This window comes from Atractosteus spatula (genome assembly GCF_055471065.1).
Source record: "Atractosteus spatula isolate fAtrSpa1 chromosome 10 unlocalized genomic scaffold, fAtrSpa1.hap1 SUPER_10_unloc_9, whole genome shotgun sequence".
NCBI lineage: Eukaryota > Metazoa > Chordata > Actinopteri > Semionotiformes > Lepisosteidae > Atractosteus > Atractosteus spatula.
Window position 1 is genome coordinate 428189 of NW_028296629.1, and position 14902 is coordinate 443090.

Genomic DNA, 14902 nt, shown 5'->3' on the forward strand with positions numbered 1-14902 from the left:
AGCATCATCATAGTACTCTGGAGCCTCTTCTTTCACAGAAGTCATCAGCTCTCCTGAAGCACACAGAGACAGTTTTACTGTTACACATCAGATTTAAAATACAGGGGATCAGGCAACCTGATTATATAATACATTTCAAACCCATTCCATTTTTTTAAATTGAGATGGTGACTGACAACAGTGCAGCCTGTATCAGAACAGAGAAGGCAATGCTTTGTATCCTTGTGAAATATTTGAAGAGGAGCTGGACACTGGCAGCAGAATAAACAGACTCAGTGTGATGTGGTCTGCAGTACATAGAGGAGAGAGACTCAGAGTTTCTGGGATTGGTACAAGGTTTCTCTTTGGGACTGGACTGAAATAACCCACCTGACAAGGCATCTGGACTCTGAGGTATAGTTACAGCATCGTCATAGTACTCTGGGGCCTCTTCTTTCACAGAGGACATCAGCTCTCCTAAAGCACACAGAGCAGAGCTTCACTGTCACTGTCACACATCAGAACACTGATTCACTCGGCGTCAACATGACAGAACAGCAATCACTTGAAAACAATGTTCCACACTCCGTAAGCAAGAACTTCAGTGTTTGCAGTCACCCGATATGCCGATAGTCAAAGGAGCGCAAAACACGAAGCGTCAAAAGACAAGATGAGTTGATGGAAAGAGGGTTGAATTGATGAGCACAAAAGTTCAGCTCGTACAATAGGCAACGAAGGTCCCAGCGTCGTCATCGCACTTGAAAGGACTGCCTTGCAGACCAAGGGCAGTGGGCGGTGCCTGGCAAGAGGGGCAGAGGCGTTAAGACATGATGCCGAGAAGCATGAAGCGCGGGGGATTAGCTCAAATGGTAGAGCGCTCGCTTCGCATGCGAGAGATAGCGGGATCGATTCCCGCATCCTCCAGGTCTGAGTTTGGAGCTCTGGGAGCCCGGTGCTCTAATTTAGCCTCTGCGACTTCTGATAGGTGCTCCTCCGTTGTGGAGAGAATGTCCTTCAGTTGTCAAGCGTTGAAGGGCCACACCTCCTTCCCAACCTCAGTCTGCACTGAGTGCGTCTCCAGCATTTTCTCGTCCAGTTTGTCAGCTTAGCAAGTGAGAAGTATATCCGAGTGAAAACAGTGCTGATAATACTCTCACAAATTGTTAGAAGACGTGCTTTTGATCATCGATTGCTTAACAATCACATTTGTTCGACTTGAGCCATCAAGCTCGTAGTTTTCCTTCAAATCTTGAAAGCTCTCAGTGAGAACATCATAGGCTGCAGGACGCCCCGTAACTTGAGTACTTCAACAGAAAGAAGAGCAGACAGCTCCACAAATATGCGAGGCGCAGAGAGCGCAAGGCGAGCCGCACACGTTTCGGTGGCTGAGAGAGGGCAGTTTTTGCTTTTGCATTTCCCAAGTAAGGACGCATGACAACAAGCGATCGCGGTGCTCATCTACGACATAGTGGTGATGAGTTTTCAGTACGTGTTCTTTTGAACGAGCAATGAGGTTGCCGCCTTGGAGAGCTGACTGCACGCTCTCATTGTGCCACGTGATGAGAATTCGCCAGGCTCGTTCAGTCATTAGTCACATTCCATCGTTTGCCATAAGCAGACGCTGCGAAGTGATGTGGATATCAGTTCCCAGTCTTGTGGAAGAGGAGGAAAAGAGCACACGAGGGCTCGTCCGGGAGTTGAACCCGGGACCTCTCGCACCCTAAGCGAGAATCATACCACTAGACCAACGAGCCACGGCAACATTGGCTATTTCAATCTGTCAGTGAGCTTGAGGATGGGGGAGAGGCGTCATTCGCTCGTCCAGTCAGACCTTCATCAATAAGTCAAGAAAGCCGCAATTACACGGCTGCCTTGCAGACGAAGGGCAGTGAACTTTGCCTGGTAAGAGGGGAACAAGTGGCACTAGGTGACGCCGAGGCATAAGCCCCAGCAAGCGGGTTTGGCTTGTATGGTACAGCGCTTGCCTTGCATGTGGGAAGTAGCAGCATCAATTCCTGCGTTCTCTAGGTGTGTGCTTAGAGCTTGATGTGCTGAAAGGTGTCTTTTAGCCTGTGGTCATGCCTTTCATGGAGAGCATCGTGCAGCTGTCAAGCATTTCGCAGCCACGCCCCCTTTTCATCTTCTCTCTGGCTTAAGCGTCTCCGCCACTCTCTCTTGACATTTCATGTCAGCATGTCAGAAGTCCGAGTGACATTTTTAATGGCTGAGTGAGGGCACGATGCTGAAGCAGAGAGGCCACTTCAGCCAGAGAGACTTGTGCTAGGTGAGATCTGAAAGACGGACTCGCAACAGAAACAGACCAAAAAAGTATCGGTGAGATCAAAAGGCAAATGCAACATCCAGCAGAGGGCGTCGCAAGATTAGTGTATAGGTGACTGAAATTCACGTGAGGCAAACTTTCCGACACATGCACTGCAGCCGGCCTCATTGGCGTAGTAGGTAGTGTGTCAATCTCATAATCTGAAGGTCGTGAGTTTGTTCCTCACATGGGGCAGGGTTGCTTCCTCTCTTGCTCTTTTCAGACTCTTGTGCCAACTGTTCACTCATAACCACGTCTGGAATGCGTGACCTTTACACGGGCGAGAAGCAACGCCGCATCCCTTTCCTAAAGAACATTCACATTCAGAAATAAGTCAAGAAATTTGCCATTACTTTCGCTCGCGCTGCTGTCGGCCTGCCCATGTTGCCAAAGAAAGATTCACTCGGCGTCAGCATGACAGAACAGCGATCACTTGAAAACAATGTTCCACACTCCGTAAGCAAGAACTTCAGTGTTTGCAGTCACCCGATATGCCGATAGTCAAAGGAGCGCAAAACACGAAGCGTCAAAAGACAAGATGAGTTGATGGAAAGAGCGTTGAATTGATGAGCACAAAAGTTCAGCTCGTACAATAGGCAACGAAGGTCCCAGCGTCGTCATCACACTTGAAAGGACTGCCTTGCAGACTAAGTGCAGTGGGAGGTTGGTGTTTTGAGACGGAGGCATTGGGATGGTGGGCTGAGATCTATTCTTCTTAAGGAATTCTTCATCGTGAAAGATCGGTCCACAGGTCATCCAAAGAACTCAGGGAATCATGTGCTACTGAAGGGAGTGAAGTGCTGAAACACATGACATGCCCCCTTGATCTCACATGCACAATTCTGCTGCAACATGCACAGCTACCGTCCACACCAGGCAGTGGGGCTTCAGCAGAATTTGCTACACCACCTGCAATTACATATCCAGCTGCACACATATACATGGCCCCTCTGTCCTTTTCAGGATCTCAAAAAAAGCAAAAAGCATAGCGTGGTTTTCCTGCCACCTGATTGACCTCATCTCCCTCAGAATATGCCCCGCCACATTCATTGCTGAAGCAGGACGTAGGCTAACGGACATGTCAGAACAGTGAGGTTCAACGATCTCTCCAAAATATTGTGGTTGTAGTGGAAGAGATATGTTTTAAATTGTACCTTGGTATTTCAAACTCTCTCTAGAATGTTTTCCATTTCTATTTTATTTTGACAGGAACTGTTAAAAGGCTAATGACACTAGATGAAAAGAGAAGAAAGAAAACACAACGTTTCAGCCGTGGAGCCTTCTTCAGGTGTGAGGGCTCCACGGCTGAAATGTTGTGTTTTCTTTCTTTTCTTTTAAGCATGGAATAGACCTATTACTTGTTCCTTTGCAGCCTACACATGGTGACGCAGCTCCCCACCTGAACTGCTAATGATACTAGATGCCTGGTAGTTTGTGGTACTTGGTTATTGTCTTATGTTTGCTCAAACTGCATATGTGTTGTAGCGGCGAGGCTTATTAATAAGAAAGAATTAAGTGTTCTGAGCCTTCCCAAATGAGGCCCCATCTCTGTTCATCTCTGTGGTGCAGCCACAGAGAAACTATTCATGCAGGCTGATTTAAGGTTTCCTTTGATAAGGGACAGCTCCCAAAGGGGGATGCACTTAGCTAAGCCTGGCTATCATGATCAATGGTCATCCATTGGCGCCTATCTGTCTAGGGAGTGCCAGATGGACTGCATTCCTAGGTGTCAGGAGTAAATGACTCATATCTCACCTTGATCAACCAATCAGGGACTGGTAGGGCCAAGTAACCCACGTGGGACTCTGATGCCCATGGAACGTTCAGCCAATCAACGAGCTGGAGTTCCTCCAGGTAAAAACAGGCAACACAGAGAGCCTGTAGTAAGATTCAGGAGAATTCTGTGGACTTTTCTAAAGGGAATTCAAAGGAGAATTCCAGGGCAGGACGGCCCAGGAGCAGAAGGCTCCCAAGGGCAGGACATTCTCACAGCGCACCTCCTGACCATCTTGAGACTCAGCCCGGACAACCACGGAACGGCCAGTGTGTCCGAGTGCCAGAACTTTCCTTTGTTCTAAGAGTCTAGAGCGGAGGTTGCCAGAGAGTAACCAGAGGATCCACCCGAGGTTAGCACCAGCAGCAGGCCTCGTGAACAGGTCGGAACTGTGGACAGCTGAATCACTATTCAGAACTAGCGCTTCATCAGGAACGAACCGGTCTTTTTCCTGACTTGCTGGGACCCACAGTCATCTTTTCTCCTGTGCGCAAACTTTGCTAGTTAAAGCCAACACTAACCAGCCGGTCAGTGAGCATCAGCACCACACCGTCACAAGCCGCACAGCACAGCCTGGCACCGAGCCAGAGAGCGCGGATTGGACAGCAACAGCCTGCAACTGTTTCTTTGAGTCTGCAGGAGATCTGAATCCCCAGAGATTGGATGAGTATTCAACTTCACTGCATTACAGCTAGAGAATTCAATTGTTATCCCAACCAGTTGATATCACTTTAATTCCTAAGAGTTATGTACTTGTTTTGAGAATCTAATATAGAAGTTATAACCAAGTTCATTTACGAAACGGTCTAAATGAATGATATATTGAACGTATGTCCTTTTGATATGTGTAACACTTTGTATCTGACTGAATATATACCTTTTGTATTCTGATAACCCTCTCGATAAGATCTGTTAGGTTTATATGCATATTCTATGTATTAATAAATGTATCCTCGTGTATTAGTACCTGTGTGTGTGCGTTGTTCGAGTTATGTCGCATGGTTGGATTCTAAAGCCATCAAAAGAATCAATTTTGTGATTTACTGCTACAATTAATAATTGTCCCAGTAAATGCCCAAACCCTACAGAACTGGTGCCTTCAGAGAGCACACTACAGTGTGATTGCATATTTTTGTGTATTTTCATATGTCAATATTTAATTCACTCACATTCCTTTATGCTTGGAAGGAAGGCAGATTGGATTTGGCACAGGACGCCTGCTCATATATGTTGATCTTTGTTGGGCTGGAAAAACAATGATAAAAAGTGAATGAAAAAAGATCTCTCCAACATTTCCCTTCTCTTGGCCATGGTTACACTGCCCTTTCTTTCCATCTTTTGTCCTTCTACAAAGATTCCAGGGCTCTTTATCCACCATAATATCAGAAGCCAAAAATAACCATCTAATGTGTAAACAGCATTTGTAATGTTGGTAGCTGGAAGAGGTTAAGTATGTTTGCAAGACCTAGTTGATTACACCACAGACTTACCTTGTTTTTTTTCTCTTTTAAAGGCTGTGCTGGACTGTACCACTATCATAGAAGATTTTTTTCAAGACACATCGCAGTTCCATAGTAGAGTTTATCAACAGTAGAATTCCATAGGACATTATTTATCAACATCTAACATTACCCAGTGTGAGACTCTGCCAGTAAACCTCAGAGCATTGAGTTCTCCACTAGTGAAGATGGCTTTCTGAAGTCATGAAATCCACTGCTGGGATGCCTGAGAGACAGTGATTGAATCCTGGCTGGAATTAGGCTCTCTGTTAGTGTTGATCTGTGGGAATTATGTGGTAAAAAGGGAAAACTCCTTTACTTTAGTCACTTTGAAAGTTCAAATGTACAGATCTTCAGAAACCCCAGTCTGAAGGGTGAAGCAGGTTCTGCTCAAGGAGTTGCCTGCGTTTTGCTCCATTCAATCCAAGCAGATAGTCCAACATTTGCCTTTTCTTGGCCATGATTACACTGCCCTTTCTTTCATCTTTGTACTTCTACAAAGATTTCAGGACTCTTAATCCACCATAATATCAGAAGCCAAAATTAACCTTCTAACATGTACAAATCATTTGCAGTGAAAGGAGGTGGAAGGGTTTAAGAATGTTTGTAAGACCTGGTTGATTACCACACATAGACATACTTTGTTGTCAGTTTTTTTTTTTTCTCTTTGAAAGGCTATAGGAGGGGTTTGATGGACTGTACCACTATCATAGAAGATATTTTTCTTCTAAGGACACTTATGTAGCGGCAAGGCGTATTTAAAATACAGGAATTAAGTTTGCTGCTCCCTTGCCAGTCCCTCTCTCCCTCATCTCAGTGCAGCTGGATACAGAGAGGCCATTCCATCTGGTTCACATTTAAGGTGTTTTGCTAGCTGATAGAGTTTCCTGATAAGGAACAGCTCCCAAGGCTGAGATTCACCAGCCACCCTAATAAATGGTCATCTCTGGCGCCTTACTGTCTGGGAGATTCCATGGGAGAGGCTCATCCCAAGGTTTACAACCCTAAGGTCAGAGGTCACTGTTACTCATCCTCCACCTCAATCAGCCAATCAGGAACTGGTAGGGCAGGGTAACCCCACGTGGGTCTCGAATGCCCGCGGAACTTTAAGCCACTGAACTACCGTAGTTCCTCCAGATAAAACAGGCAGCACAATGCCCAGAAGGTGCCCCTAACAAAAAGATCTGCCCAAGGTTAGCCCAGCTGACAGCCTCGTGAACCACCGGTACTCCACCGCCAAAGCTCGCCTGATCAACGAGTGAACTACGGTCGGAACTGTCGACAGCTGAATCTCAGGATTCAGGGCTAGCGCTACATCGGGAACGAACTGGTCTTCTTCCCATCTAAAGAGTGTGACTGGCTTGGACCCGCAGTCACTTTCCATATGCACAAGCTCTGCTAGTTTCAGCCAACACTAACTAGCCGGTCTTCAAAGAGCATCAGCAGCGCATCGCAGCAGGAATCTCTCCCTCCTCTCCTTCTCGCCAGCCGCACCGGCCACTGCCTGGCACCGAGCCAGAGAGTGCCGATTGCACACAGCAACAGCCTGCCACTACTTCTTTGTGTCCGCGGGAGATCTGAATCCACACAGATCGGATGAGTATTCAACATTCTGCATTACAGTTCGAGAATTCAATTGTTACCTCAACCACAATTGATATCAATCTAATACCTATGAGTGATGTACTTGCTTTTGAGTATCTAGTGTAGAAGTTGTAATCCCAGTTCATTTACGAAACAGTCTAAATGAATGGTATACTGAATGTATGTCCCTCTTGGTTTGGAACTCTTCATGATTTAATATATACCTTTTGTATTCTGCTAACCCACACTCTTAAGATCTGTTATGTTTATATGCACATTTTATGTATTAATAAGTGTATTAGTATCTGTGTGTGTGCGTTAATGAGTTAACTCACAAGGTCGGTTTTCTAATAGCCATCAAAGAATCATTTTGTGACTTACTGCTACAATTAATAATTGTCCCAGTAAATACACAAAACCCCTACACATTCATGGAAACCAATATTTACCTGCTAATCCAGAATGCAGCAGAGAACAGTTGGACAGAAGGTTAGTATTTGTCGATACTGCATCACAGAAGTCAGTCTCTTCCCCCTCATTATGCAGGCTGACTTGTTGAACGATGAACTGTCCTCCAGTGACTGTCAGCTGCAATCACTGACTCAGACATGGTGTTGATCCATTGATGGCACTTTGGCTGATTTGGTTAACATGCTTTCCTCTTAAAACAGGAGATGCTGAGTTCAAATCCCAGCAGTGCTTGTCTTACAAAATGAATCACTATGGATGATTACGTACAGCTTGATTTTGTTTAACGCAAGTTTTCATTTTCTTTCTGGAACAACTTGCTTTTCATGAAATTCATACAGCTTGTGAAAGATGAAATACAAATCTTGCCTTGTATATCGCAGGCTGGTAAGAAAAAAGCATTATTTTCTTTTTTTAAGCTTGCAAATGGAGAAAAGGGACACATGTGAGTCTCTGTTAATTGAAAGGTTAGTGGTTTGAGCCCACCCAGAAATGCACTTCTCATTATTGCAATGTAAACCTCATCTCTACTTATTCGGATTTCTTAGCAAAACCTTAACCCACTTGATATTTGCAAGACATGTGAATGTTTTTGTTAAACAATTAAGTATGTAAGTCAATATCACTGGGAATGGCCAATAATGACCAACATTCAAGGACATCATATTCAGCCAAGGACTGAACGGCTGGCAGAAGAATTCATTTATGCTCTTGATGCATCCTTAGTTAGAATATTTAAAATTACGACACAGATTTGTTGGAGAACTTGACAAGCAAAAAAGACAGTTGGACAGCATGATTATGTTAGGACTGTACATTTGTATTTTAATACTTTTGTATATTTATCTTAATTTTAATATACATGTAACCATAAGTGCTGTTCTATGTAAATAAATTTTGTTGTATTTTATCATATTTTAGCTGAGGGCACAAGGGGGTATATTATACCTTTCGAAACTTCCAAGACAACTACAGTATAACAGAGGCTCATACTTTAATATAATTTGCTTTAAAAGAAAACCACAATTTGTACGATATCATCCCTCAATATCGACGTTCAAATGAAGGATTTAAAGAAGCAACAGCGATAGGAGAGTACATTGATTTTGGACCAATGTTTGCATCTGAACAATCCTTCCTCCTGGAAAGAAGAAAAAACAGGTATGTTTTGAGTCTCATGATGATGCTCTTCTGGATAAAAAAAACAGTGCAAATTTGTTTCGGATGTATTTTAGATAAAATTATAACTGTCATCGAAGAGAACTTTGATCAGTTGAATGCAGTTGAAACTTTTGACATTTTATATGATGACAGGACGTACATTTAGGACTCAGTACCGATAACGCTGCTGCTATTGATGGAGTAGAAATAAGTGTATTGGCAATTTTATCTGAGGCAAGAAGTACTAGAACACCTCCTATAAAAATGTTAGGATTCAGAGCAAGAAATATTTTTCCACTTCACCCAATGGTATTGCATTAACGAGGCTGAAGCTGGCTTCTTATTCGCCAGCTTCTTCTTCTGCCTTAAATGCTGCTGCTGTGATGTTATGCCGCCTTTCGCCTGTAGATGGCTCTTTACAGTAATTTTTAAAAGTACTAATCGGGATGGATTACTGTATTTATCCTCAGTAAATGGGAATATGTAAGTAGTGACTATCCAAATAACATTTTTGTGTGAAACACATTTCAGAAAATTGTAAACCAATTTTCAAAACTCACAGTAACACAAACACAATAAGTAAATAAGACAAAACAGAAGTTCACAGGCACTTTCTGCATATTTACCACGACCTTGCCTTCTGACCATAAAAAGTCTTAAAATCTTGCATTTTACAAGAACTTTTTAATATAAATGGGACGTCTAGAACATGGCATATGAGAATATATGGTTAACCGAGGATGAGCAACGGGTGATGGCACTTTCTGCTTCTTGCTATAAACCTACCCCCTGGTTATAAAAACATCTAAAAATTCTGACACTGAGGTGTGAGAGACAATGGAACAGACTATCAAAATCCTGAACTTTAGGAAATTTTACTGTGCCATTTTTTTAAATATGACCCTGTGAACATGGCATGTCCCTCCTTCCTCATTATCAAAACATCTCAATGTTCCGACACTATGTACATTGGTAATTACAACACTTCACTGTTGCATTTCTGAGTTGTGACATTGTGAACATGGCATGTTAAAGTATATAGACAATCTAGATCAGAACAGGCTTAATGCAATTCATAGTGATTTATCATTTTCTTACTTTCTAAATGAAAAAAAAAATTCAGTGATTATGACACTTCGGTATGACATAAAATATGCTTCAATGACAGAATAAATAATCATGGAAAAAATACCCACAGTAGACATTCATATTTGTGATTATAGGAAATTTAAATATCAGGTGAGTAGCTGCGTCAGCATGCGTAGGCTGCAAAGGAACAAGTAAAGGGTTATTCCATGCTGAAAAGAGAAGAAAGGAAACACAACGTGTTGGCCGTGGAGCCTTCTTCAGGTGTGAGAAAGACAAGGCAGTATGCAAAGATCATTTTCTTTTTATCTTTGCTGACTGCAGTTTATCTTTGATGACAACATCAAAGACATTAAGGAATTCTTACGGCTAACAGCTCCACATCAACTTCCTTCTATAACTAACCTCATCAGATCTCTCAACTCCCAACTCTTCCAGTTTCTCACTTCAGAGAAGGATAAAAAACTCAATCATCCTCTACAGAGAAAAACCATCAACACCCCTACCACCTCCACCAATCCTAACCTTGTTGTTACTATACCCTCTGACCTTTCCCTTTCACCCCTTTGCATCCTCAGCTAACATATTTTAATATTACAACACAATTACAACAGATTGTACAGTATTTACAGTTTAAAATTAGGGTAAATATGTCAAAATATCAAAATCCAGATGCACAGTGCTAACAAAACAATGCTTGTCAAGCTCTCAAACAAATCTGCGTTGTATTTTTAAAATATTTCAGCAGAGGATGTGAGGGGAGTATAAATGACGATTAGACGATCATTTTCCTTGGGTGAATATGGTTTTCTGGGGAGTTGCGATGTTGGGCATTATTGGACATTTTTGACACGTGTTGAACAGTCGCATCTCCTACAAATATTAAAATGGCTATGGTTTAGCTGAGAAATCCAATCGACCTATGCAAAAACAATGTTTACATCGCAAAAAAAAAACACGTCCCTGGGTGGACTTGAACCACCAACCTTACGGTTCATAGCCGAACGCGCTAACCGATTGCACCACAGAGACTGACTGGTGGAGTCTTTTCTCGAATCAAAAAAAAATCTCTTACCGTTCTTTTTGCCAGCCGGTAATATTTCTTCTGCACTGATAACCAAGAACTGAATTTCATGTTTCGCAAGCTGTGTGAATTTCATCAAAAAACAAGTTTTCCAGAAAGGAAATGAACACATGCATTTAACGAAATCAAGCCCTTTGTGAGTGCCCAAAATGGTAAGATCTATACTACAAGATAGGAAGAAATACACGGCTGGGATTTGAACATAGGTTCTTTTGTTTAATAGAAAGGTGCTTTAACCAACGAAGCTATGGTGACAAGATAACCATCACCTTTAACAGCTACTTGGACACACCGCTCTGAGACATCTGCGTTCAGAAAGCGCTGAAACTGCTCTCAGAGAAAATTGCCTCTTTTACATACAGTAGCAGCCCCGACACTGAGAAACGAAAAGAAATGGCTTTTATTGGGCATTTTTCATGTCCAATGCGTTTGACATCTCCCAAGGGCGACAGAGTTCTTTTGCGACACTATTTCTTCTTCTTTTTTCTTGCTGTACGTTTTGATAAAAAACGAAAAATCGTGCAAGGGAAAAATGTATTTTTTTCATAGAGAAAATGTGCACCAGGAAATGTTGTGTTGAGAAAAAGTGATTTAACATGATACGTGACCTAATTTATCGGAGCAAATGCTCACCCAGCAAGGTCTGGAGAAGTTGGAGAGTCTGGGGGATGTGATAATTATACGGTGTTGTGGAAGAAAACAGTCTTTCTTTGAATTCTCAATCAATCGGAATTTCGGAATCGGAATCGAAATTTTAGACGTGGCGGTGGATTACTAGTAGCGACGCTGAGCACACTATGAGGGAATTCAGGTTATGTGAAATGCCAGCGGTTTAATAAATAACGCATCTGATTTCGGATCGTAAGATTGTAGGTTCGACTTCTACCTGGCTCGTTTAAATTTTATTCGAGCTCCTCAGTAATATCTTTTATGTAATGAACCGCACCTGAAAGCAAACATTGGGTCTGTTTCCTTTGTTTTCCAGCATGAAATAGCAAATCGTTACAAAAAGTACCTGCTATTGTCCAATAGCGGGTTTTTTTTCAAATTACATTTTCAGGCTTCAGACACTTTTTAATAAAACAAAAGTGTCCGGAAACTCCCTAACTTTCAGGTTTGCTTGAACCTGTATTAAAAGAAGTTATTTTAAACTTCCGGGATTCCATTCTCTGATGTAGCTGTCTCTAAAGACAGAGGTGATGTTTCGCAGATTTGAACTGTGCCTTCTCTCTTGTGTTCAAGGGTATTCGCTGTGTGAGACCCTAACTGCGTGTCCTGTAGGGTTCTATTGTGTTTAGATTATCTATGTGGTGTACAGATAGAACTCAACTACATGGTGTGAATTCCGTGTTCAGGACCAACAGAACCTGATAAACTAATAGCAGACCTCGACGCGATTTGAACACGCAGCCTTCTAATGGGGAGTCAGACATGCTACCTTTGCGCCACAGATATCAGCAATTTTGAAATCCCCAAAGGAGACAAATCAGCTTCACAAAAAATTCTCCTGTGAAGCGCGCCGCTCTTCCGAAGAGAGTCTCTTCTTCCCAGACCACATTTTATTCTTCCTGCGCAGCTCTTGTGCAGGTGTTGTTCTCGATAACAGATCCAGGAACACTGACTGTTTTTCTATTTTTTTTAAATCAAATACCCCATGGTGCAACGGTAGCACGTCTGACTCTAAATCCCGAAGTTATTTTTCAAAGTATATCGGAGTCAACTGACACTGATCAGGTTCTGCTGCTGCTGAACCCGCAGTCTTCACCTTAAAGTTCAATTCCCCAAGCCTTCTGACCTTATATGTCCATCCCTTCTCGTCAAATTTCGTATTTTCACAGGGTACCCTACAGAAATCGCAGTATAGAATGAAAAACTCCAGTAGATCTCGGCCGCTGTTGGTGATTTTCCTTTAAAAACAAATTAACCTCCGGAAATTTTACGGAGTGTATAACTTTCACCGAGACTGAGAAGTGTTAAGCTGTACATGGGTTTTTGTGGCTCGGTTGTTAACCAAAAGGGTGGTGGTTTGAGCCCTCTCAGGGACACTATGAGCCTTTTAATGTACACACCAGTCTCACTTCATCTCCACAGCCGGTCTTGTACCACAATTAAATACGGAGCCCGCAGCGGGTAGTAGGCTCGCAAATATAGCTCACTGTGTATAAAATGAAGAAGCACAGGTTAGTTTCTTACCTGCATGTTGCAGAGCCTTACGCAACTTGTACCATTAGCTGAGGTTTGAGCCCTGCACGGGCTATTAGTTGAAAGACCATTGTAAATGACGTGTAAGAGATTTATCCAGCTGGCTTTTATGTTTCACACTAAATTGAGATCTTGAAACCAAAAGAGTTAGAAATATGGAACACAACCGTTGTTCCCCAAGAAGGAAAGCTGTTTTGTACTGACGTCACTCCTTTTTATGTAACCCAGATTGTGAAGACAACTCTGCCCTATCAAAGGAAAATGTTACACAAAAGTTGGAAAGCACACTCTGAACCCATCTGTATATTTGATTCCCGCGATCTGTTCAAAGCTGCTTAGTGCTTCGCAAGCAAATCAAATCATTTCAGGGAAGAAACTCAGTTTAGTGAACTACTTTTGTATTTTCACTCATTGAATTTGATCTTTGTATTCTCTTTGCATTCTCAGCAATAATATTTCAAAATTACAGTTCAGATTTATTGGAAAACTTCACAAGCATTATTAGGTTAGGACTGTACAATTGTTTTTTAATATCTTGGTATATTTACCTTCATTTTAATATAGATATAACCATAAATGTTGTTAAGCATATTGTACTTTTGTCTTACTTTTTAAAACATTTTAGCTGAGGACACACGGCGACTATTATACCTTGTGATACATGGAAGACATCTGTAAACGAAGATGTAACAATAAAATTGGCAATTAACAGAAAACCACAATTTGTATAATATTATTCCTCGATATCAATGATCAATTGAAGGATTTGAAGAAACTATCAAAGAAACAGCAGCAATAGCAGATGACTTTGGTTTTGAACCCAACTTTACACCTCAATAATCCATTTGTCCTCGAAAAAAGAAAAGACAGGCATATTTTGAGTCTCATAATTATCCTCTTCTCGATCCAAAAGAAACGTTGATTGCTTCTGTCCTTTTTTGGATTTTCTTACGAAGATCTCACGAAGTATTGCCAGGATCTATATTTAGTGTTCGGTAGCGATAACACTGCTGATATTGATTGAGTAAAAATCTATGATGTATTGACAGCTTTATCTGAAGCGAGAAATCCTCGAACGCCGCTTATGAAGTGTTGGGATTCATACCAAGAAATGCCTTTTGTTTTCCCACCCAAAATGCTACTATTACATTACACATTATGCAAACATAACCAGTTTTAGTAGCTTCTGGGCGCGATTTTCCAAAACTGAAACTAATTACAAATTATTTAAGATGAACCATGTCCAAAAATTGTAAATCAGGATTAATATAATATCAAATGAAATTACTACAGAAGAAAATGTTTAACTGAAATATGAATGACTATGCAAGCCTACAAAATAGAACAATTCAATATTTATAACTTATTTTTTTATTTTTTGAGAAATGGGCTCACAAACCGGAAGACACTAACGTTTCTCTTCGTTAGAGTATGTGAATAACAGTTTAACCCCAAATGTCTGTAATTGTGATTCTGTTAAAATTCAAAAAACCATCTATCAATAGTAAGAAATTATTAAGAAAGGAAGCAATTGTGTTATTTCATAAACTGTAAGACATGAAGACATTTACAGGTTATATCCTTTGCTTTGTCTTTTAACGCAAGCATTCAGGATCCAAGCCCATGTTCGGACGGTTGTGTTTCTCTTGTAATCATCAAATGGCATTGTTTTGTCCGTCAGTTCCTTCTCGAGTTGTACCATGGATATTTTATGCCATCAATACTTTTCATGCTCTTTTGCATTT

The 14902-nt window shown here is 41.6% G+C and overlaps 3 non-coding genes across 3 annotated transcripts; 1 reads left to right on the top strand and 2 right to left on the bottom strand.

Annotated features, from left to right (window-relative positions):
* Positions 1-830: 830 nt before the first annotated feature.
* On the top strand, positions 831-903 carry trnaa-cgc (transfer RNA alanine (anticodon CGC)). The gene has a single exon. It is a non-coding gene; the product is annotated as a tRNA-Ala (tRNA).
* A 758-nt stretch (positions 904-1661) lies between these two features.
* Positions 1662-1733, bottom strand: trnap-agg (transfer RNA proline (anticodon AGG)). Its single transcript has one exon. It is a non-coding gene; the product is annotated as a tRNA-Pro (tRNA).
* A 9096-nt stretch (positions 1734-10829) lies between these two features.
* trnah-aug (transfer RNA histidin (anticodon AUG)) lies at positions 10830-10903 on the bottom strand. The gene has a single exon. It is a non-coding gene; the product is annotated as a tRNA-His (tRNA).
* Between the last annotated feature and the right edge of the window lie 3999 nt (positions 10904-14902).